Raw genomic sequence first — 26606 nt, 5'->3', positions numbered from 1 at the left:
CCATAAAAATTCCAGATGAGTAAGTATACATCTACAGAAATAAATCCTGCTAGATATAGTCTTACATGATAAAAGCAAGAGCGCCATTAGTTATAGGATGAAATGCAATGTCATGTACGCCACAAGTCTCTGCTCCAAGCCAAACGGCATTTCACAATATATAGAATGCAAGAAAGACTGTCAGGATGCGTATCGTTACATGACCAGGTAGATGTGTTGTTCAGGAGCTTTAGAAAGCTGTGCAACAACCTCTGCATGAACTGAAATGGCAGCCAACCTAATCGCCAAACAGCTTTCCCCTGAGAAATGGTTGAATAGCATTTGTACCAACTTAATTATAAGAATGAATGGGTAAGATAACAAAAGTCATTTGTAGGAAGTCATTGTCCCAAACTGCAATACCTCTGTCTCCCTCCTCTTCCTCCCCCTCCTCCTTTCCTCTCCATAAACTTTTATAGGTTGCAGCTGGAGTCTGATATTACAGCATATAGACTCCTATATACTGATTTTATCTGCAAACTCTGAAAGTTTTTTCAAGAATTAATGCAATTTAGAGAAGAAAAAAAAGTTGAATATATTTGCAAATATGTCCTTTTAAAGACTTTTTTTCTGTAGTACATATGAAGATGAGGATTTGCACCACAAAATGGATACCCCATGTCCCATGTTAAGAAACATACCCATTGTGGCCCTAATCTTATTTCTGTATGCACAAGGGGGCCTAAATCAAAAGGAGTAGTCGGTGGCTTTCAGAACAGACATTTTGCTTGAAGGTGTTTTAGGCCCCAATGGGCACTTGTAGAGCCCTAGAGCTGCCGAAACGATAGAGACCCCCACAAATGACCCCATTTTGAAAGCTAGACCCTTTAACAGATTCATATAGGGGTGTACTGTTTATTTTGAACCCACAGTTTTTTAATTAATCTAAGCAACGCAGAAGGAAAAAATTACGATTTTCATTTTTTGACAATTGTGTCATTTTAAAAACCTATTTGCTTTGTAGAGCACACATATGAATGAAGATTTACACCCCAAAATGGATACCCCTATTTGTCCTGTATTCAGAAACATACCCATTGTGGCCCCAATCTGCTTACTAGACACATGGCTAGACCTGTAATGGAGGGAACACCCTTCAGCTTTAAGGGCACAACTGAATAAATTCCAGGCCCCATTACTCACTTGTAGAGCCATCAAGCTGCCAAAACAATAGAACACACCCCACAAGTGACCCCATTTTGAAATCTAGACTGCTTAGCCCATTTATCTATGTGCGTACTGAGCATTCTGAGCCAACAGTTTTTTGCAAATAAATATTATAAAGCAGGTGAAAAATAAATGTAATTTCATTTTTTTCATAAATGTTATTCTCATGACAGTTTTCTTTGTTTCAAGCAGAGTAAACTGGGGAGAAGCACCTCAAATTCTATAGCACTGCTATTCTTCTGTGTTCAGCAATACCCCCATTGTAGCCTCAATCTACTTATAGGACACATGGCTATGCCTATAATGGAGGGAATGCCCATTGGCTTTCACTGCACAATTGAATAAATTCCAGGGGCCATTACCCACTTGTGCATAAAAAAATATAAAAATTGACTCCCTAAGAAATCCTGACCCCTCTCCTTTTGGCATTCCCTAAATCTTAGATAAAATTAATAATGTAAGGCTGTGTGGTATGTCTCAAAACAGGGGTAATTACAGAGGCCTGGTTGGGATGGGAGTATGGGGCAATAAGACTGGGTATCCCTCCTCCTCCCATGCTTGCTGCAAACCTGACATGTTTGTGTGTGTGGGGGGTATTTATTGACCTCAGTGGCAGGAGTGGGCTGTAGAAAGTGGCGCTCTGTGAGCTTTCGCATGTCCTTAGACTTGCAAGCTTGCTGAGGTCCGGCGGTCTCACACAGAAAGCGCTCAACAAGCTGCTCCTGGAACTGCAGGAAAGTGAGCATTCTGTGTAGGAATTACAGGTAGCGATCTAAATAAGGTAGATTGCTATCTTTTTATACCACTGGATAACAGTGATCACATGATGTTAGACTGCTCACTGTGGCCTCCAGTCACTGCACCAGGCTCTCAGCTACCTTTTGTTGTCAGGAGCAAAGAGATTTTAAATTTCCCAGACTCTTCCTAGAAGGTCCGTGGAGGATGATCGCGTTGGGGGACAAATCCGGAGGCCTCAAGTAATAAGTTTTATCCCCCCCCCCCAATCGATTGGTGAGAGGAGATGAAACTTTACCTGTTTAATTTTTTTTTTTACTTTTACGTGATCGCCGTTATCCATTGGACAGGACATTGTAGTGTAGGAGTGCAGTTAATAAAGCAGCCACCAGGTGGCCTTATAATGGAGTATTGCAAGGGGTTAAAACCAATATGTATAATGTACATTTAACTGTAAATCTTTCACAAGATATCTGGTCTGGAGGGTGATCTTCACAAAGAGGTGGTCCTTTTCATAGATAGATAGATAGATATGAGAGATAGATAGATATGAGAGACAGATATGAGAAATAGATAGATATGAAAGAGATAGATATGCGAGAGAGATATGAGATATATAGATAGGAAATATATATATATATATATATATATATATATATATGAGATAGATATGAGTGAGATAGATAAAAGGGGGATAGATATAAGAGAAATAGATATGAGATAGATAGATAGAGAGATAGATAGATAGATATAAGATAGATAGATAGATAGATAGATAGATAGATAGATAGATAGATAGATAGATAGATAGATAGATATGAGAGATAGATATATATGAGATAGATAGATAGATAGATAGATAGATAGATAGATAGATAGATAGATAGATAGATAGATAGAGATAGATAGGAGAGAAATAAATAAGATAGATATATTAATATGAAATACATAAATATAAGAGAGATAGTAATGAGAGAGAGAGAGAGAGAGAGAGAGATAGATATGAGATAGATAGATAGATAGATAGATAGATAGATAGATAGATAGATAGATAGATAGATAGATAGATAGATAGATATGAGATAGATAGATAGATATGAGATACATAGATAGATATGAGAAATAAATAAATAGATAGATATGAGATAGGTAGATAGATCAATATATATGAGAGATAGATATGAGATAGATAGATATTAGATAGATATGAGATAGATAGTTAGATAGATATGAGAGATAGATAGATATGAGAGAAATAGATAGATATGAGATAGATATATATACAGATATGAGAGAGATAGTTATGAGAGAGATAGATATAAGAGAGATAGATATAAGAGAGATAGATATGAGATAGATAGATAGATAGATGGATAGATAGATAGATATGAGAGAAATAGATAGATATGAGATAGATATATAGATATGAAATAGATTTATATAAGAGAGATAGATATGAGAAAGATAGATATGAGATAGATAGATATGAGAGAGATCGATAGATATGACAGAGATAGATAGATGCATTGATCTCACTGGTGAAACTATAGGGGATGCAGATGATGTGGCAGAATCTGGGCCCACGAGACTTATGGGGCCCATAAGGCCCCTCTTCTTCATATAGAGAGCCCAGTACTATGACTAAAGCATTATAGTTGAGGGCCTTGTTACAGATTTTGCATTGGAGCCCAGGAGCTTCAAGTTCGCCTCCGATTGATCCCATATATCTATATCTAAGTATCAGTGAATAATAGATAGAAGCCTGGCTTGTGTATGATCCACTATGTGTAGAAACTTTGATTTGTTTGTACAATTACTGGAAAACTTCCAGGAAGGAACTCTTCTCCAGATGTAGGGCTGATTCATGATGTCCAAGGTAACGCTGCTATCACAGTAAACACTGAGAGAAGCACTGAGCACAGCCGGGATAATTACAGTAGTAGTTTTATTTCTACGATACACAGCACAAGAACACAACTAAAGAGGTAAATTATATTACATAGCTGCTCAGAAAAGAAGTCCAAGGTAGATATTAGTCAAGGAAGAGCCTTACGTCACATATACAATCAGAAGACTGATCTACACAAATCTAAAGGCAAAAACAGGATTCCCTAAACTGCCTGTGTAGCAGAATCCTAAATGGATTAGCCGATGTCTGCATATATATAGTAGCAGGACTGAGTTTAGCATTATGCATAATGTGCTCTGATATTTCGATTTGTTGTCTGTAGCTTTCCATTATGTTTCTTTTATGTGGACCAAATTCTCAGCCCGATGTAATGAGCGTTAATTGATATGCATGGCAATTAGCATCCATTTCCCTTTTTTTTTTTAATGGGCCGAGAATCAGCTTATTTGGGGACAAATGATCAGTAATACGATTGTTCTGTTGTCGGAGCTTCAAAGGAACTCCATAGCGTGTTTCATTGCTTGCTTTGAACTGTGAGAAGTATATGTGCACACAAGTATATGGGACACATGACACCAGCTAGCATCATCTGACAATGAAAGTCCTTCCATTTTATTAAGAGGCAGACATATATATATATATATATATATATATATATATATATATATATATATATATGTTTTACTACGGGTGGTTACAATCTACACGATTGGTGTGAGGGAAAGGGGTTGTCAGTAAAATGAAAAGAAAAACTGTATAGTTCATGCTTTGTTCTCCTATTTCATAAAAACAATCTCTGGAGCCCTCAGGGCTAATGTCCACAGACGGATTTCTGCTGCGTTTCCCGCAGCGGAAATCCGCAGCACAATTCCGCAGCTAATAGGTTCTATTGAGCCTAATAGCTTTCGAGCTGCCAATGCTCACATGCGAAATTCTGCCACGGATTTCCGCTGCGGGAATAAAATAGTGGCATGTTCTATTTCACTGCGGATTTCCACAGGCGTTGCGAAGTTCCGCCACGAATCTCCGCCGCGGGAGCCGCCGCCCGGGAGCAAGAGACGGCAGATAAATCTCCGCAGTCAGCCTATCTGCAACACTATGGAAAGCTTCAGATGGCGTGATTCGTCGGCGATTTACCACCGGCAAAATCACGCCCATGGACAGGGGGCCTTAATGTAGTATTAATGAAGACCGCGGAAATCCGCGATCACTTGCATTTTTGAACGCGATACTCCTGCAGTGGAAATCCAGGGCAGAATTCCGCAACACTCGTGGGCATGAGCCCTTAGGTGTGGCTCAGGATACAGACGCCATGTCCTGTGAAGTAATGAAACCATGTCCTTGTTATATCTACAACAGTTCATACCCATAGGCCATCTGTACATCTCCCTGTTCACACGTACCACCAATCAGCAAGCATTTTTACACTTGCATAAACGAGCCGATCAGCCCCGAATGAGTGTTTGCTCACTTGTAGGCTGATCGTTGGACCCTTTAAACATCTCTGATTGTTTGGCAAATGAGCAATGGGAAAAACACTCGGGCACGTATAAAAGGGCCACTAGTCTGTAGGTGCACATTCTGACCTGATGTTAAAGGGAAAATTCAAGAATATGCTTTAAGCTTGCATGAAGCTGACCTCCCGTACCAGGAATATCCACATGATAGGAGATAACCTTCTACCGGTCTTATGAATGGGGGTTATACACAATCAATGCCCCCTCCTGACAAGCAACGCCCCTGCTTCTTAAATCCTAGTTATTAGTATGTATAATTGCTGATAGGCCCCCAAAATCCTCCCTATGTTCCTCAATACAATACAACTTTTTACTGTTAAGGCAAATAAAACAACCTCATGTAGTCTGCTTTATACTAGATTGAGAACAACTGCAGCCTGTGCTGAATGACTAATTCATAGTATTACTATAGGTAGATACTATGGTTACTCGTTAGACCCCTGCTCCGATTTATAATTACAGATAGAAATAGCTGTCATATTAATGTCCCCAAACAAAGTACACGATATAGTAACACCAGACAACAGCCTGTTATGACTATAAAGGCTATAATGACGCTAACATTTGCAACTATGTAGGGTTCTTGTGTCGTATGGCAATTGGTCTACTACCATAGTAATGTGTAATATAGGGCTCGATCTTAGAGTCTCACCTTGGGGACAGCAGCACAAGAGAGAACACTACAGGGGTGTAGGGAGTAGGCTCCATGGGAAAAATATATGCAAATCAGTCGTGGAATAATCCTCCACAGCGCCACCTATTACATGCTTGACTGATCTTTTAATGTTTATTGAGTATATTTTAGTGATACGCTATAAGATTATAAGATTGGAATACCGCTTTAAGAGTTGTTGTGTCACATAGCATTGCAGTAAATGACTGCTGTATTAAACTCTATGTCTATTGTATTTGAATGCTTCCGAGCCAGTTTATGAGATATATTAAGCCGTGGGCTACAGATAAAGGACTGATTGGTTATATGTAGAGCCTGCGGGCAGCACATAGGTCACTGTGGCTGTAAGACAACTAAAACAAGCTAATTAGAATTACAGATTTCTCTGCTTTTTTCGGAATTGCATACATAATATTTGCCATCGCGGCATTTCTTCTCCACATATACACACTGTCAAATAGAAGATAGGATTTTATGTTTTTTTTTCCTTAGCCTTGGATAAGTAGTCTCATTTATCTGAGTTTATCATGGAGCTGCATTTCTATTGTCACATGATTTGCCGTCTATTCAGGGGAAATACCTTCTGCTAATGTTGTCATAGCAACTATTAAAACACATATTTTTTTGACCCAAATGTAAACTTAGCATTAAGCAAAAATGCAGTTCTTGTTGCTAGGGTAACTTCTTTTTGGGCAGCAGAGAACACATTTGATTGATTCGAAACTGCTTGAATACAAAATCTGAAGGGTTTATGGTATTTTTTGTGTTTTATTTGTAATTCTGCCAAACAGAGTGTGTGATGGATTTTTTAAAAGGGGTTGTTCGGGACATGATGACCTATTCTTAAGATATAGGGATGTAGAAAAAAGAAAACATCAAGCAGCACTCCTTTGTAATTGCCAGTGGGAAAAGATGCCAGTCAATACAATCTGGAATCCACAGGTAGTCCAGAAAAACTTTCAAGACAGCATCCAGGGTGCATTAAAAAATCAGCTGCAGTTCTTCATTATGCACCCAGGATGCTGTCTTTGAAAGCTTTACTGGAGTATCCTCAGGATAGGTCATCAATAGTAGAGTTGATCGGAACAGCTGCCACTTTGGATCCCCACTGATCAATTCATCTCCAGGCCTCCATGTTAGTGTGACCAGCCGTGGAAGCAGATAGCCCTCTCTGCATTGCATTAACCTGGTTTAGTACTATGGGCACAGCTCCCCTGCTTCACCTGTCACCCCTCTACAATAGCCCTGGCATCTTGGAGGAGGAAGGTACAATGCAGACACTAAAGATGTGCATCATAGTTGGTGGGCATCACTTGGGGGAAATTGTCTGTGAGGGGGCACTAGAAGGGACTCTTTTACTGTGTATGCGGGGGCATCATTGAGTTTAAAGAATAATAAGCTAGGGAAGAAATGTTGGATTGATGGGAGTCCAAAAGTTGGGGACCCCACCAGTCACGAAAACCACTTATACCCAAATAAATGGAATGGCTGTACACTATGCACTCTTTCACTCTATTCATCTCTGTGGGACTAATGGAGATAGCTGAGTAGAGCACTTAGCAACTTGCATGCTAGACCACTGTTCCCTTGATTTGGGGATACACAGGATGCTCATTCTGTGATCAGTGTTAGTCCTACTGGTCAGGCTCCCACTGATCAGACACTCTATCCTGTTGATAAGGGATAAGTTTTAATCTTGGTGCAAGCCCTTTAAATTTAACACAGTAATAACACAATTTAGAGTACGCCCTCAAGCTCCTCCTAGTGGTGGCTGTAGGCAGCTAGTATGTTGCTTTTTAAACCTATGACTAAGCAGGTGATTTGGATCCTTTATTGGAAAACCACAATTCCATATATATATATATATATATATATATATATATATATATATATATATATATATATATATATATATATATATATATATGTTATGAACTAAATCAGCAAAGAATTTTGGACCTATACATGACATCATAATAGAAGGCAGACACTCACTTTGAGGGGAATCTGTCAGCTCTAATACACTGTTTAAACTGCAGGCGTCATGTTATAGAGCAGGAGGAGCCGAGCAGATTGAGATATAGTTTTATGGGGAAAGATTCAGTATAACGTGTATTTTATACATTTATATCTCTGCCCTTTCTGAGCCGAACAGTCCAGTAGACGGTCCTATCAGTGATTGACAGCTTTCTGTGTATGAGTGTACATACAGGAGTAGTTATGTTTCAAAAGTATTTATTGAAAGTAATTTCAAACTGTTGGCAACATTCCTGCCGCATAGACCCCGTACAGGGGGAGAAAAGTTATACACAACAACAGGAATTCTGGGTGTAGTTAGAATAGATTGGTTCCAAAAAAATATTCATCAACTTATATAAACTTGTACAAATATTAAACCAACAATGTATAGGGTAGAGGTTGGGGGGGAGGGGGGTTGGGGGGTTGATAGGGCCTACCAGTACAACACAATATAAGCACTTTGTTGGTGTCTGACAGTAACTCGGGATGGTGGTATTTTTATTATTATTATTATTATTAATCATTTATTTTTTTCCTTTCCTTAATATATCTAATCATCTATCCTTCCCATTAATGATACGCTTTAGGTTCAAGTGGTTGGTGAAGTAGCTAGAGTTGGAGGTGGTAATGTAGATTAGGGATATTGGCAAAGGTGATCCATGGCTCCCATACTGACTCAAATTGTGCTATCCTGTCCTGGCGTATTGCACTCAACCTCTCATTCAGAAGAGTCCTGTTAATTCGGGTGATGAGGGAATTAAAGGGTAGATGAGATTGTCGCCAATTATAAGCAATATGAATTCGAGCTGTCATAGTGATAACCTGCATAAGCTTAAGGGGAGCATTACACATCTTTTTGGGTTTATTGCCCAACAGTAGTATGAACGGATCTAATCCAAGAAAAGATCCTGTGACTGAGGAAATAAGATGAGAAACCCTTTTCCAGAAGGCCTGCACTATGGGCCGTGTCCACCAGACATGTAGTTAAGATACAATATTGCCACATCCTCTAAAACACAGGTTGGATACCTCAGGATAAATGGCATGTATGCGAGATGGCACCAAGTATGCTCTATGTAGCACCTTTAGGGAAGTCTCTGTGAGACTGACTTGCCAAGTATTTTTGCTTAGACTCTCGCTACAATGGCGCCATCTTTCTATAGATAAGGAAGCGTTTAAGTCTGATTCCCATTTGGTCATGTAAGGCAATTTGTCTTGTTGTGTTTTATTTAGTGAACCGTAGAGGTGTACCTGGATAGATTGGACAATATTTGCATAGTGCCTCTAGTGGATTCATTTCTACCTTAGACTCTGGGGTAACCAGAGATGACCAGAAATGGAATACCTGAATTATTCTCCACCACTCGGTTGGGGGTGGTTGAAAATGGTTTCTGAAAGCGGATATTGAGGTTAGCCTACCATGAAGCAGAAAGTCATTGAGGGTAGTTATTTTATTAAACTGCCACCAGGAGAAACTTAAGGTATCCAGTCCGGGGGGAAATGCTGGGTTAGACAGGAGCAGGGTCAGAGGTGACGGACCGGAACAAGATGTCAACTTGAATCGGGCCTGATGCCATATTAAGATGGTGAAGAATGAAAGTGGAGCTGAATTTTGGAGACTAGTTGGGAGGGTGGACCTAGTCCAGAGTAGAGTTGACCAGTTATGGGGACGAACTTGCATATTTTCTATGGAGATCCACAGAGGGGAGTTAGATCCTGCATAAATTGGTGGAATTTGGGCTAGTCTGGCTGCCTTATAGTAGTGAAGGAGGTTAGGAACCGATAAGCCGCTGGACTTTTTGTGGAGGAACATGATTCTCTTTGATATCCTGGGGCGTTTATGAGATCAAATAAAGGACATAATTCTTTTATGTAGTGCATGTATGGCCTTATGTGGTACTGAGACCGGGAGTGTTCTAAAAAGGTACAGTATCCTTGGCAAGAGCACCATTTTGATACTGTGGATCCTGCCCATCGAGGATAGGTAGGGGCTTTCTCATTTTAGTAGGTCTTGCTTACGTTTACAGATAAGGGGTTCATAGTTCCACTTATAGATAGAATCTACATTACTTGTTAATTTGATTCCAAGATAGGGTAAATAATGTGGACAGATGTGAAATCTGAAATTAATATCTATGAGTTTTTGAATGTGGGGGAGAACATTACAATGAAGAATTTCAGATTTTGATTGGTTAATCTTAAGGCCTGAGACCATTTCAAATTTTCCTAAAGCAGACAGTAAATTGGGAAGAGAGGTCAGGGGTTTTGTCAGGGTTAAGAGAAGGTCATCGGCAAAGAGGCTAATTTTTAAATTTTGCAAGTCCACTGGGACCCCAAATAAATTACGGTTATTGTGTATGGCTACAGCTAGGGGTTCTGTTGGCAATGCAAATAAGGCTGGGGAGAGTGGGCACCCCTGTCTAGTGCCTCTTAGTATTTTAACAGGAATGGGTCTGGTAGATGGGATCTTAAGAAATGCTGTGGGTTTAAAATAAAGGCCTGAAATGAGGTTTAGGAAAGGCCCCCCAAATTCCATGTGATGAAGAACGTGTTGCAGGTCAGACCACGATAAGCTATCGAAGGCTTTTTCGATATCGAAGGTGAGAACTGTTAATGGTGTTTTTTGGAGGTTTGCAGTGTGGATTAGGTTATTTATTTTGTGGACATTGTCAGGTGCCTGTCTGCCTGGGATGAACCCCACTTGGTCTTGGTGAACCAAAGAAGGGAGGGGTTTATTGAGTTTAGAGGCCATGATGGAAGTGAGGAGTTTGAGGTCAATATTTAAGATGGAAATGGGCCTATAGTTAGAGGGGATTCTAGGGTCCTTTCCGGGTTTCAATATGGTCGTTATGAGGGCTTGTAGGTAGTCGGGGTGAATTTGGCCCTTTTGAAGGATATGGTTATATAATTCAACCAAGTGTGGCATTAGAATTGGGGTGAATTTCTTATAGTACAGACTAGTGTACCATCTGGTCCAGGTGCTTTGCCTTTCTTCAGACATTTAATCGCCCGTTCAACATCTTCCAAAGTGACATCCAGGTTGAGGCCTGAAAGGGCAGAGTCAGACATTCTAGGAAGATCGAGTTGGGAAAGAAAGGAGTTTGTTTGGGTATTGGAGTTGGACTGGGTGCTGTATAGAGCTTTTGATAATATCGGTGTAAGGTGGAATATATTTTGTCTGGGTTAGAGGTAAAAGTACCTGGTCAGGTTTGAATTTTATGTATAGTGTTACGTGTTTGTCTCTGCCTAAGTTTTCACGCTAGCAAGCGATCTGGCTTATTTGCATATTGATAGTACGTGGTTTGTGTCCAGGCTGGTGCCTTTTCTTTTTTTATGGATTAGGATGGCATTTAGTTCTAGTCTGGAATCTTTGATGGTATACAGGAGTAGTTATCAATCAGTAATAGGACCGTCTACTGGACTGTTCAGCTCAGAATGAGCAGAGATATAAATGAATAAAATACAAGTTATACTGAGTCTTTCCCCATAAAACTATATATCAGTCTGCTTAATTCCTCTTGCGCTATAACCTGCCCCCTGCAGTTTGGACTGGAGGTTCAAGCTGACAGATTCCCTTTAAGTTTCATTTTTACTTAGATATACCACAGTTCCTCAAACTTTCTATTTTATGGTTGAAGGCAGTATCTGACTATCTCAGGCAGCAAGATTCCCTTTCTGGCTAGAAGTGGAGGGGTTAATATAGTGCTTATACATCAAAAACTTTGCTTATTCTGTGGTCTTCAGTAATTGTTTTCAAAAGTACTGTCATTTCACTGGCACAATTGCTTGAGATTTCTTAGAAGCAAGTACAATTCTTCACATTGTGTGATTTTTAATTAAAATTCTGCAAATAGTAAATTGGCAACTCTCACAGTACCTGGGGCTTTGATAGTCATATTCCTGTCTGCTAAATTTTTTATGCTATGTAAATAATGTTCTGCAGTAGTTCTCCATTTAAACAATGGTATGGTACAATTTAGACTTCAGTATCAAAAGAGGACCAAACAAATTATGCATCAAAGTGCTGTTCTTCCCTCTCTTCTGGCATGAGTTGTGATTGTAGATGTTGGTTTAGTGTGTCAGAAACTGCAGGGTCCTGTAACTCTATACACGTAGCTCTATTAGCTGGTGGTCATACACAGGAAGAAGAAGGTGCGGTGAGTTACAGTAATTTAAAAATGTCATTACATATAACAGTATTCATACTATATTATTTAAGGGGATTGTTGGGTTCAGAAAACCCATTTTATATATAAAGCTAGAAATTCTAAGATAATAAAAGGCGTCCTTAGCTCAAGAGACCCTTCTTTTAACCAGAGCAGCATCGACTACAAAGAGTGAACCTGACATATTTTATGCATTATAGGGATAGTCCGTTCATTTAAGTGAGATGTGTAATGCTTAATTTCCCTTTTGGTGGTGCTGCAGCAGAGTTGAAAACTTACTGCTTGAGCTTCCTAAAGATTTTAACTGATTGCTAGGGGCTCCAGTACCTGTGATCACAATTGTTAATAACAGACCATTGTAATAAAAAAAATACCCAAAGCAGACAACCTCTGTAAGAGCTGAAGGATTAAAAATCTCTGGACATATTGATTTGTCATTTTCTAGTGATCCTAGCTTGTGAACTGGGACTTCCAACAATGTAATGTTTGAAAGGGCAGAAGTGTGAAGAACAAGTGTAGTAAAATCTATTACACAATGTTACTTTATCACAGAGCTTTTGTGGAGACCTAAATTGTGGTCACTACAGAGGTGGACTGAAGAGTTGGGTACAGGAGCAATTTCTAGTGAACATGATTTTCAAGATGCAGATAAAAGTTGCCAAGAGTAAATCACCATTAGAGGCTACTAGTAGTGAATATTACTGTTTGCTTCACTAGCAACGTTTTACAGTCTACTAGTGAATGAGTTGAGTGTGTTACATAAAGTGGTGTTAATAAGCCGGCAATGAAAAAACTGATAACCTACAAAGTACTGGTAGCTATTTTTTTGGTTATGTTAGAGAGAGTGAAAGCCCATTTAGACACAATGATTATCACTCAAAAGATATCTTTTGAGTGATAATCGTTGTGTGCATTTACACCGCAAGATGATCGCTCAGAATTCGCTCAAACGGCATTTTGAGTGACAGTTTTGAGCGTTCACTTTGCATAAGTGTGTAAATGAAGGCTCACGCTGTATGCAGAAGACAAGCGGGACCAATATCTTCTGCATACAGCTGTTGTCTTCTTGGAGAGCTCAGCTGGTATACTGCTGAGCACTCCGAGTGGGGTATGCAGAACACAGCTGGAGCGCTGTCTTCTGCATACTCCTGCAGTGTTCACGGAGCACTCAGCTGGTATACAGCTGAGTGCTCCGAGCGGGGTATGCAGAAGACAGCTGGAGCGCTGGCTTCTGCATACGTCTGCTGTGTTCATGAAGCGCTCAGCTGGTATACAGCTTTGTGCTCCAAGCGAGGTATGCAGAAGACAGCTGGAGCACTGTCTTCTGCATACTTCTGCTGTGTTCTCCAAGCGGGATACCAGCTGAAACAATAGTTTCAGCAGTATCCCGCTGAGAACTCAGCGCACAGTCCTGATAAGACTCATTGTTGTCTTTCAGCTTGCTAAAAGAAAACAATGAGCGAATCCTTAACAAAAACTGCACAATGGCCATGCGTTTAGACCCAACGATTGTCACTCAAAATACGACTTTGAGCAAATTTTGAGCAAGAATCATTTGGTCTAAATGGGCCTTAAGAAAAAAAGACTGTCTTTTTAAGTCAGTGCTCATGCTGCTGTGATCAAATAAATTTTGTGGCTAAGAAGTTTTCCTGGAAAAAGACAGGCTGCTTGTCATTTTGCTTGGGCGATATATGTGTATATATATATATATATATATCTTTCACCTATGTACAGCTGTAATAAAAAGTAAGTGCGTAAGTGCACTCCTTGTAATTACTTGAATTTCTGCTTTGCTGACTTGAGAAGAACACATTTGTCAGTAACCAGGCTTTGGGTGCCTTTATTAATGGGGAAATACCTATGAAACCCACATAATCTTATCTCTTTAATTGAAATACTTTTTGACAATTAGCTGGGGGTTTTTTTCTCTCCCTGTACTGAGGATGCTTACTGAATGTGTTCAATAAAAGACATGAATGGTACAACCGTTTGTACTGTGTTATCAGTCTAGTTAAATTGTGTGTGTTTATAATTGTGACTTAGACAGAAATCAGACCATATTATATTAGTAACCAATGCAGAAATCCAGGTAATTGCAAAGAGTTCACTTACTTTTTCCTACAACTGTATCTTTACACGCACTATAAAACATTCCTTATAATCGTAATGTAAAATTATGCTCTTACTCATAAAGCTTTAATCTAGCCCCACTACTGTATTCTTAGTCATTTCAGTAGTTTTACGACGTGTAATTCCTCCGTACACAGCACTGGGTTACCTTATGTGCCTGCAGTGTTGTTAGAACTACAAGTCTACTTTCCATGGATTTCAGCCAATGCAATGTCTGGGCTCTGGTCCAGACGTCATTTAAATAGTGTGAAGTTACTTTTATTCTTCTATCATTTTGCTTCTGTGAACTAGTTTGTCCCCTGGAGAAGAATCTGACTTGTCTGGGTTGCTCTTTTCCGGGAACTAAGCTAATTGCTATGTGTCATCACTATTACCACTGGTGCCTTCTCCCTTGTGTGTGATTTAGGCTGCAGTGCAAATTATTAATATATGAATAATTCTTACTTAAGGACTAACTGAATCGAGCACTGTGCGTTTGTCTTACAGCCCAGTGGACGCAGCCTCCTAGGACATATGTCTATGGCTATAGCTCTAAACAACTATTCTCATAGAGCCTTTTAGCTGTCAAGGCTCAATGTCGTTACATTGTCATTGATAATATTTCCACAATTTTTATGGGTTTCTTGTAATCAAATTGGCAGAGCATCAGTAGAAAGATCTATGTATAGAGAATACAGTAGAGGACACACCTAAAACCTGAATCAAAGGTGAGAAGAGCTCTGTCGGTACCAATGGTAGTGATTTCAAAAGGCTCTTCAATTGAATCCCTGAAGTTCATGATGATAGTGTCATGGCTCGATGACCGCAAATGAGTATAAGAACGAGGGTAATGTCATGGTGTCAGCCCAGGCCCACGTGATCCTCATGCTTGTGTTTGCTTACTGTCATTTTGGCACTAAACGCCAACAGAGATACTTCTCTGATGGTTAATGGACTGATTGGTTGGTTGGGAGGTGGCACATCAGCTGGACAATCAGGTATAATTTGTGTTTATTTATTCTTTCTCCTCCTCACAGAGGATGCCACTTATGCTCTTAGTCTGAAGGTGTTGGTCCTGCTGGTGGTTCCTTTTTCCTGACCTCTGTCTTGGTTATATTAAAATATAATAGATAAGTCTGCATCTTATTTGCTTATTTATCTGGGGTGTTCATACATCTTGCTCCCTGTAATGGTTTTATATACATTGAGTGTCATCTTATTCTTGCTATTATTCCTTGTCACCATCTAGGGAAAGTCAAGGTTGCCCCAGGTGTCGCCCTTATCAGGGCAAGTGCTCTGCTGATAGGTAGGGTCTTCCCATTTATGAGGGTTTGGGTAAGTTTTCTCATATCCTTGTTTTGTGTTTCCTATTAGAGTCTTGCGTTATCCGTTTTTATAAGTGTGTATATTTTCATCCAATTAAGATACAACTATTACATCCGGGTCGGTCGTAACAGATAGTTGTCTAATGGTTATTGTTCCTTTACACTTTAATCCTTAGCATTTTAGTTTTTACAGGAAAACACTGATAAAAATAATGTAAAGGCAAGGCATTGCTTTTCTTTTAAAACCAAAAATTGTCCACCCTTAATGGCATCCTAGGCAACTGCCTACTAAGCCTAGCACTCGTCCTGCTCCTGACCGGTATTTAACATTGTAAGAATGGTGTCAATAAATGTGATTGACTGCATAATAATACACAGAGTCCACATTTGCTGTGACTGAGCCTCTAGATTGTGCAGACTCGTAGGCTGTTGAGGTTGGCACCCCATATGGTCCCATACGTGTTCTATTGGTGATAAATCTGGCGACTGAGCAGGCCACAGAAATGGGACAATGTTGTGGAGGCCTTCCTGTGACACCCTTACTATGTGAAGCTCAGCATTATTCTGCTGGTAAATGCCTCTTGGAAGCTGCCATGAGAGGAACACATGTGGCTGCAGGATGTCCATGAACATATTGCTGAGCTGTCATTGCCCCTCATACCACTACTAGGGGTGACTGACAGTCATATTCAATGGCCGCTCCAGTGTGCCACTCAACAGCAAAGGTAGAATTGAAATGCTCACCCCTGGGTCTCCAGACATGAACATGGTCATCGTCAGTGCCCAAACTTAACCTGAATTCGTTACTGAAGACAATCCGGTTCCACTACATAGCAGTCTGGTTGCATCATTCATAACACCACTGCAAACGCAGTTGATGGTGGGTGGGTGTCAAAGGCATTACACGTAATGGGCGCCGTGAGACCAAATGTCCTTCAGCCAAGTGCCTTGAAATTAATTCGACAGGCACAGAAGCCTGTAATGATGGTGCCACATGTCTCTGGATGGCAGACCACCAAACAGTTGGAGCTACTAATGCTTGTCAGACGATTAGACAATCCTCTTTTCTAGTCATCTGTCAAGGGTGTCCTGAGCCCGGCCACCTTCTGTGCATACCCTCACGGTTCAACTAGTCCCAACACCTCCTAACAGTCTGGTCAGAATGGCCCAGGTGGCGAGCAATTCATCAATATGACCGTCCAGCTTCTCGCATTCCAATAATGCGTCTCCTCTCAAACTCTGTTAATTGGGCAAAATCTCTTTGATTGTGTCATACAGGCATGCCAACAATCTCTACACAATTGGAAAAGGAGATCCCCTACACAGAAGTAGCATCTGAGAGCCTTTTTATAGATCAAGGTTGGAACCACTTTTAGGGCCTCAGGTGGCAAGACCGTTCATCTAATAACACCACAACTCTAATCATTTGCATATCTGTCTGAGATGTATCTGCATGCTGAGTATTGCAGCAAAATGAAAACCCCTTCTAGATGCGTGATTTTTTTTTACAAAGAGTGTACATCACATATAAAATAGCTTACTAGTAACCACGTAATTTGGCTACACAGCAATAGGATGGTGTCCCAGGAGAGGCAATTACACCACACCTCATCTTTCATTTGATTTAGCTATGTCGCAGGCCGCAAGCTATAGACAAAAGGAGAGTGAAGAAGAAGGTTTTGTCAGGACTTGAGATTACATGTAGGGGGATATGAAGATTTCACTGTAGGTCTCATATGTACAGTGAGGTGAATATAGAGAAAGGCAATCTCTCAACTGTGATCGACCGACAGAAAGAGCTGAAAGGGGGAGGGCAGGGCAATCACAATGACCAGCTGTAATAACTTTGGTTGGAGAGCTTCTTTGAAAACTAGACTCTAGTTGTAGGCTGTTCCTTACATCTACTGTACATAGTGCAGTAGTACAAAGTCTAATATAATGTACAACAAAGGAGCAAAAATACTGGTAATTATTCCCAAGTTGCTACAGAATATTTTTCTATTTCTGAAGATTTGGCTGATGAATTTACACCATACATTGAATTTTTTCCATAAATGTCTCCAATTAGAAACACAAAATATTGTTATGTGTATTCACAGTAGCTTTTTCTATCTCTTATTCTTGTCAAACAAATTATAATTACAGACCGCATGCTACCATAATATACAAAGTGACATTCTCTGTGTCTCTGTATCATTTTCAAAATTAAAGCTTCTGAAGTAAATTATCTTGGACAGGACGCAAAGGGCAAGCAGGACAATATTTATTGCTTCAGGCCGCAGGCTACAAACCTGCGTGGATGGTAAGAGTTGTACAGATCTCTGATAAGTACCCAGGCTTGCTAACTAGCATGTACACCACTTATGTGGATGAAGGGTTACTGGAAGAAATATATACTGTACATATATAAGATCATGGCATGTTGTTTCCCATGAGTAAGTCACATAGGAAGCATGTACATAGAGTGCAATGACAATCTGTACAAAAATAAAAGTAGCTAGAGAACGGCACAACCATCCGAATAATAAAAAGCAGTTAACAAGGTATATAGTCCCACATCTCTTGTTTCACCTTCAAATCAACCAGCGACATAAACGCGCTTCGAGGCTCAAGGCCTCTTCATCAGAAATGCTGGATACAATACAACTAGTCACAATCAAGTGTTTCAGAGCTGTATATAGTAAAAAGCTGAATGCCAGCATTTAATGCCAGCGCTTACAAGGGGACACTGAAGGGAGTATGTGAGCTCAAGGCTTCGGTAAAATGTTCTTCAGCATCCAGGATGATGTCAGTCACCTATCTTGTTGCTAATCTTAAATTCTCTTCTCCAGTCACATCCAAGGCTACGGTGTGTCTGGAGACAGTGCATTGTCGGACCGGAGGGCACAGTTCTGCAGTAGGGGTGGGGTGTGCCTTGTTTGCACACTGTACACAGCAGCTCCCAAGTGCCAACCAGCAGAATTTTGCAATGCAGCTTTTGATGTAACTGGAAAAGAGGGCATAATGTAACTCAAAATAGGTGACTGACACCATCTCGGATGAGCTTTTTACGATATACGGCTCTGAAATACTTGATTGTTACTAGCTGTATTGTATTCAGCGTTATTGATGAAGAGGCCTCGAGCTTCCAAATGCTTTTATATTGCGGGTTGATTTGAAAAGAAAAGAAAAGAAGTTGGACAATATCCCTTGTGAACGGCTCTTTATTATTTGGATGGTTGCTCCGTTCTCCAGCTAATTATATTTACATTCCATAACATGCCTGCTACCAGCAGAGCGTCAATCTGGATGGGCAGAACCTTCATAGCAACTCCATCCACTACTACAAAAATGTTGTATGCCACTTGTCTTCATCATGGGATAGCTTTACCCTATTTCCTCTACTTCCAATCTCTACAGGGGATTTGATCATTGATTTCCTTAATGCTGTACCATTAGCAATCATTATTGACATGTATACTTAGCAAGGGTCACTGACTCATTATGATGCCAAGTTTAGCCATCCAGGACACAGGGGCTTGTAGTTTGTTTTCCTGACCCTTGTGCCAATTCCCCACCCAGCTGTTTCTGTACTGTGCGCTTTCTCTGGACAGGAACGTCTTCAATGGTTCTTGCTGCCCTGTAATAAACAGATGGGACCACTGTCTCTCTACAAAGGCCTGATAACAGTCACATGGTCTACCTCTATGGTGTGTATAATATATTAAGTTTGGATATTCCCCTTGGGTGAGGCATTCATTTGTAATATTTTTAATTGAAAGTAAAGTTCCACCTTTCATAGACTATATAGTTACTAAACATAAAATCTTACACTGCGGTCATTCATCATTTTTTTAAACATTTCTTTGAAGTCCGTGTTTACTCAGTTCAGTGTAGAAAATCTCCTGCTGCTACCTGGAAACTTCCAACAAGCAGGTAAGCTGCTTCTTATAGATCTTATGATTTTATTACAATTAAGCTTTTTTGGAATACACATGAATAATGCCGAGTTGCTGCTTCAAAGCGCCCATAACTACTCTAGCTGAAAACCTTAAAAATAAGTTTTGCAACTTAGCTGATTGCTAGAATATGCTGCTGTCAGGTTTTGACCCCTACTGAGCCCAATATGCCATTACTGTCAGACCCCTACTGACTGTGATAATGAACTTTTCCCTACACAGTCTTGCCCATGTTCATTCTTATCAGTGGGGATCCCTACCAGCAGATCCTCACAGATCAGCAAGTGATAGCAGATCCTAGAAATATGCCATCCCTTGCAAGAACGAAAAAAAAAACCCTTAATATAAAAGTGTGGTATATTTCCAACTATATAATTCTGTTAACCACCATCTAGACCTTTTCACGGACCATTTCTAAGATATTTTTGTCATACTTCTGCATGTAGATCTCATCCTTTACATAAGATCTAACACCAATACCAGTAGAATCTGACATCCTATTTTGCATTGACCTTGGTCATCTAGTTCTGCACTGTGATCCAGTGAATCGTGATACTTGAAAATGCAAATTGGAAATGATCTCTCAATAAAACACGTTATAAATGCTTAAGACTAGAGAGGTAAACTGACAAATACGTCTTAAGTAGTGATGAGCGAGCATACTCGCTAAGGCCAATTAATCGAGCGAGCATTGCCCTTAGCGAGTACCTGCCCGCTCGAGAGAAAAGGTTCGGCTGCCGACGCGGGTGACAGGTGAGTTGCATCAGTGAGCAGGTGGAGCGCGGAGGGGGGGAGAGGGAGAGAGAGATCTCCCCTCCATTCCTCCCCGCTCTCCTCCGCCGCTGCCTGCCCGCCTCCGACAGCCAAACCTTTTCTCTCGAGCGGGCAGGTACTCGCTAAGGGCAATGCTCGCTCGAGCAATTGCCCTTAGCGAGTATGCTCGCTCATCACTACTTAAGACGTATTTGTCAGTTTACTACGTTCCCCCAGCATATTGAAAATCTAGGTATGATAAATTGCACAAAAATTACTCTTTATAAAGAATGAATGATTAATTCTCATGAATTTAGTGCTTTTATGATGAGTGTTTTGTGCACGTTTTCCCCTCCATACTGTTGTGTGAGCCAGAGATACGGAGGTTGCTGTTAGCCAGCAGTGAGGAGGGTGTGAGAAGGCAAGTAGTGGCTAGGCATCTTTTTCCTTATGTTTGTACCCTTTGTAAAAGACTATTAGATAAATGTAGAGGAATTTAATCAATTATTTACGCCACTTTTCTAGCGCACTCCACATTTTCCCAATAATTAGCAACTTTTGAGTGTTCTCCTCTTCTCACTTTTCAAAGGTGGATGGAGATTTGCAGGTGGAGTGGAACCAACTGTGGATCAACAGATTTACTATAATTCATGTCAGACATTGGCGTAATTTACTGTGCAACTCTTTGCCAGCTCATAGCAGGTGAAGAATTCAATTTTTGGTGCCAGACAACCAAAGATGTGCCAAATTTATCAAGAAGCGTGTAATATACTTGGTGCATCTTGAGTATCTTAGTTTAGGATTGGTGTCTGAAACAGTAGTTTTAGTAAATCTCCACATATTTCTGTGATATATCTGGAAATCAGTTTGACTGGATTTCCCTTGACAGGACTCCTAGTGAGAGTCCTGCTTATCTTGGCCAAAGATAGTAATGGTCAGCCTTGTGTGTACACACACTGATGCAGGGAGAACTGCAAGTCATTATGTGTCGATGGAGTAATCACAACTCTTGTGGGTTACCTCTAGAGGTCCTGTCAGGATTGACTCTGCTTTTCACTCAAAAACTGACTTCCAATCATATAAACCATATATCAAAAAGTTCAGCAATAATACAGTATTTTGTTCTTCGATAGAAGAGCATAAATCAGATGACAGGATCCCTTTAAATAACAATGTTATCATCCACCAATAAACTAATTATGGGGATTAACAGTGAAGTGCAATATACAATTGTATTAGCACTATGAACCATGTGTTACTAAAACCTTGTAAAACTGAATATAAAATTCTAATGTAAACTGAAATATAAAATTACGCAGATGAGCTCTTACTTCCTCAGGCGTATCATCTTAATACGGTTATCTATCAGAAAAATCACATTTTAGGTTATTGATAATATTTTTCACTGTAGTACAAGTTCCTATTTTAAAAGTTCAGGCAGCAGTTAAGAGGGTTGTTAAAATAAGTCCCTTCCTTACAGTATATCTTATTAGGAAGAATCAGACTATTTATCTTAAGACATTGAAAAAGTATTTCTTTCGTAAGCATTTATGGCATCTCTACAGGATATCTACATTGCTTACTCAACTTTTTTTAAAAACTCCTATGAACTTCAATAGAGAGGTTTATGCACAAATGTAATTACCAGTTCTGGGGTATCATTGGAGCACTAGCCCCAGGCCTGCAATGTCAAGTCAGAGCCAGAGTCTTCTCCAGAAGAAAAATATAAACATACAGAGAAAGAAAGTTTTGGGGTTTTTACCCCTCATCAATGTGCAGTAGATTTCTGGCTTGGCTAGGTGAGAGGCCTGTGATGTGGGTCAGGGAGGGTATAGGTTCTCCTTAGGGAGAGCACCTAGAAGGTGTGAGGAGAATTATGGGACCATGCATGTTTGTTTGGGAAATGTATGCAAATGGCAAGATGGAACAATACCTCTACAGCGCCACATATTCCTGTGAGTCAATGTCAGACCTTTCAACAAGTTTTGTAACAATGACTAGTTAGCGCTTGATGACAGAAAATAACCTTGCCACAGGAAGTCTGCCTGGCATCATTATTATTTGCTCCTGATTTCTTCTGCATAAATAGTTGGTTCTCGAGTTGTTGATGGACACCACTGCGATAGTAGCTTGCTACGGTTAAATGTACCTTCTATAAAGTAGGGTATGCCATTGCCATGGGGCCCAGCTAGAGTCTAACATCATGTTGCGCCATGCCTCTTTAAGTACACATTCCAAATTACATTATCAGTCCAAATTAGATTGGCATTTGAGTGATGACTATTTTGACAGTGGGCCATTCTTTAACCTAAGCTGTAGCCATGTTCTGACCAAGAATTCAGAGGCAAGAAACACTGGACAGCACATGGATGTCTTCCATGTGCTGTCTGATGAACACAGATCTCCATGTGTTGAATACCCTATTAATCCATGAAAACGGATGAGAATAGGGCCTTGTGAAAAATCATTGGGTATTTTGGGTATGTGCGCTGTCTGTGGAATATGTGGACAGCACAGGGCCCGAAAATACTGCCATCTAAATGGGCCATAAGGAGGTTGGTGAGAGATTTAGCCAACATATGTCATGGTCATAGCATGCAACATGGTCATAGCATTTCCAACTGTATCATTCCATGATTCTATCAGACATCTGTCTGGGATGATTTAGTGAATCCTGCACTGAGCAGGACCCAATGACCGTGGAGGTCCCTTCCAACTCTACCATTCTATGATTCTTGCAGGGTTTGTAGAAAAGGGGGTACATTTTGGTGAAGTAGTTGCATAGCTTACAAAGCAGTAGGAATGCTTTTGTCAATAAATATGCTAATACAAGTACAAAAATTATCAGCATCTTTTCATTAAAATCACAAAATGCCAATTGAGAGCACAAATATCTATCCGCACTTGTCAAATGTGTTTACATTCTGTTATAAATCTACAGTTGTGTCTACTTTATCATTTCGAAGCCACTCCACAGGTAAATGTAATTTGAATGGCCTCCTGTCTAAACTTCACGGACAAAATAACATTTTAGGCTGCACAGCTGTCAGCCACCTGATAAGTTACTCTGACATTACTGTCACACCAATGTGCTATGGCTGAGATTAAACCTCTTCATTCCTTCATAATGTTACAAGAGGTAACTAGGAATGTTTAGCAAGAGATTAGAATAGTTCAAACCAATATGAATTATTTTACAGCCAGCAGCAAAAGCAGAGTTTTTTTTCCAATTATTACTTTCATATTGGAGCCTTAATACTGCGATATGTATATGAAATATTACCTTTTATGTCAGACACTGATATCCCCGATCCTGCAATGTATCATAATTATGGGAATTGCTGATACTTTAAGTGGCTGAGAATGCAAATGCCTTCATAAACAATCTCTATTTTATTAGCATTTTCTGCCACTTCAAGTATAAAAGGTGAAATGGAAAGAATATATGGATTACAATGACTTGATTATTTTTTCTTGTCTTTGAAAAGCAGAGCTGGTCAAGGCTTAAAGAGGATCTCTCAATGCTACTAAAAAGTCTTAATTGCATTCCGTATGAAATACGTTTAAAACCCTTTGCTTAGAGCTCAAATATTTTGCCATTTCTGTGTTATTTCTCTTGGATATGTACAAGGTGTTAAGTTACCCAGAAGCGTTAGATAGCTGTTGTCCAACAGTGCCAATTAGAGAAGAGTGAGCATACTCACTAAGGGCAATTACTCGATCGAGCATTGTCCTTAGCGAGTATCTTCCCGCTCAGAAGAAAAGGTTCGGCTGCCGGCACAGGTGAGAGGTGAGTTGGTGAGTTGCGGCAGTGAGCAGGTGTGAACGGGGGGGGGGGGGGGGAGAGATCTCCCCTCCGTTCCTCCCCGCTCTCCACAGCCGCTCCCTGCCCGCCGCCGGCAGCCAAATCTTTTCTTCCGAGCGGGCAGGTACTCGCTAAGGGCAATGCTCGATCGAGTAATTGCCCTTAGCGAGTATGCTCGCTCATCTCTAGTGCCAATCCTTATTTGCCCTGGCTTTTGCCCACAAGAGAGATTTTGATGATTCCCATACATCAAAATCAGCCAGATTGCTGGACTTTCATCTAATGTTTATGGACACTTTACCAATTTCCTTGTCCATTTAACTGCAGATTGGACCACTACGAATTTGGTGCTGTTCGTTTTCTGCTTCGAAAGCCTTGGAAGGTGGCCTTAAAGTTCACCGCCTCATGATTTTATCTGTTTGCTGTTAGAGAATGGAAACATTTTTTTTTACATCCAGAAGTTAAAAAAATGTTCCAATCATGTCAAACCATCCTAGGTGCATGCCTAGTTAAAGGGCTATTGTCTCTTTGCTATTTGGCATCTTCTTACTTCTCTTGTACCTGAGATCTTTGTATACAGTATATACCTCTTCTCTGTACTTACTGCCTGTTTTTGTCAAATGTGTAATTATATTGTTTGACGTAGAATAATCCTATCTGCCTTTTTGGTAAGAGTTTTAAAGTTTCAGCATGTCAAAAAGTACCAAAAATGTTTAATGACAAAGAAAATCATGAGAGTTGAGACTATCAATGTTCCCTAGAAATAGTATACTATAATGAATAGCTAACTTAGTGGAAACCTGCCCGGTCCTCTAAGCTGTCTACACGCAGCAGGGTATAGTGATGAACATGCTGATTTCAGAGATTTGTTACTTGTACCATTTGGTTTAATGGATTTGGTAATTTTGGTGGGCTGAACTGGAGATTAGTCTAACGAAGTTCATATATGCAAACTTTTCCTGCAATTCTCCTCCCTCCACATCCTGATTGGCAGTTTACCTTTAAAGTGACACTCCGGACCTGGACAAACAAATATGGCTACACCAGCTTGTCTGACGACCTGATGCACACTACATATTAGTATAAATCATTTATCTAAGACGCTACACCTGCTTTGATTGTCCAGTGCTGAGCAGTTAGATCAGCATTTAGTGCCTTAGACTAGATACTTATGCACTGTGTGCCTCAAGTAGTCAGAGAAGCTGGTGCGGCCATCTTTGTTTGTCCAGTTGCAGAGGGTCACCTTAAAGGGGTTGTCCCGCGGCAGCAAGTGGGTCTATACACTTCTGTATGGCCATATTAATGCACTTTGTAATGTACATTGTGCATTAATTATGAGCCATACAGAAGTTATCAGAAGTTATTCACTTACCTGTTCCGTTGCTAGCGTCCTCGTCTCCATGGTGCCGTCTAATTTTCAGCGTCTAATCGCCGGATTAGACGCGCTTGCGCAGTCCTGTCTTCTTCTTTTCTGAATGGGGTCGCTCGTGCCGGAGAGCGGCTCCTTGTAGCTCCGCCCCGTCACGTGCCGATTCCAGCCAATCAGGAGGCTGGAATCTGCAATGGACCGCACAGAAGACCAGCGGTCCAGCGAGGGAGAAGATCCCGGCGGCCATCTTCACCAGGTAAGTAAGAAGTCACCGGAGCGCGGGGATTCAGGTAAGCACTATCCCGTTTTCTTTTTTAACCCCTGCATCGGGTTTGTCTCGCGCCGAACGGGGGGGCTATTGAAAAAAAAAAAAAACGTTTCGGCGCGGAACAACCCCTTTAAGCTTGGCACACTCTACCTATGTCAGCCAATTGATTTGTTCTCATTAGCGGTGCTGGATGATGGGGCATCTATTTAGTAGTAAAAGCTAATAGTGTAATATTACCTCTGCATATAAAACTTTTATACAGTTGGAGTTTCAATGTAAATGCTTTGAAAATCCCAATGTCTTACAGCTAGAAATGAAGGACTGAAGAAAACTGGATGGAGAAAATAGGATAATTCCCCTTTTTGCCCTTATTTAAACCAGGCACTGGATTATACTACCTAGCTATTGGATAGCCTGGGTTCAAATCCTAGGATAGGTGGGGATCCCAGTAATTGCACTCCCACTAATCAGAAAGTTATACCCCATCCTGTGGAAAGGAGATAACTTACTATGATGGGATACCGTTATAGGCTGTGTTCAGTTGAGTGTATTTTGCATTTGGTCTGTGTTTTGTGGACTTTAATATGAAGCTAATGTAAATGTATCTATTCAGATGGCTATATTTTTCATGACCGTTTTTTTTAAATGAAGCATGGCCTATTTTTGCCTCTGTATTGGTATTATTTTCTATTGGGCAATACAGATCTATATATGCCTAGTAGGAGATAAAACCAGAATGGAGGCAAATACGGATGACATACTGATGAATTACGGCTGTAAAGTCATTTATTACATGTCTGTATTATAGATCCAT

At 40.3% G+C, this 26606-nt stretch overlaps 1 protein-coding gene across 1 annotated transcript in view; it reads left to right on the top strand.

Moving 5' to 3' along the window:
* The window catches only part of SHISA9 (shisa family member 9), a 336715-nt gene that overhangs the window by 143526 nt on the left and 166583 nt on the right, over positions 1-26606 (top strand). The window lies entirely within an intron of this gene.

Source organism: Eleutherodactylus coqui, chromosome 8, assembly GCF_035609145.1.
Source record: "Eleutherodactylus coqui strain aEleCoq1 chromosome 8, aEleCoq1.hap1, whole genome shotgun sequence".
In the NCBI taxonomy this organism is placed as follows: domain Eukaryota; kingdom Metazoa; phylum Chordata; class Amphibia; order Anura; family Eleutherodactylidae; genus Eleutherodactylus; species Eleutherodactylus coqui.
This window is presented reverse-complemented; position numbering and strand designations above follow the sequence as displayed.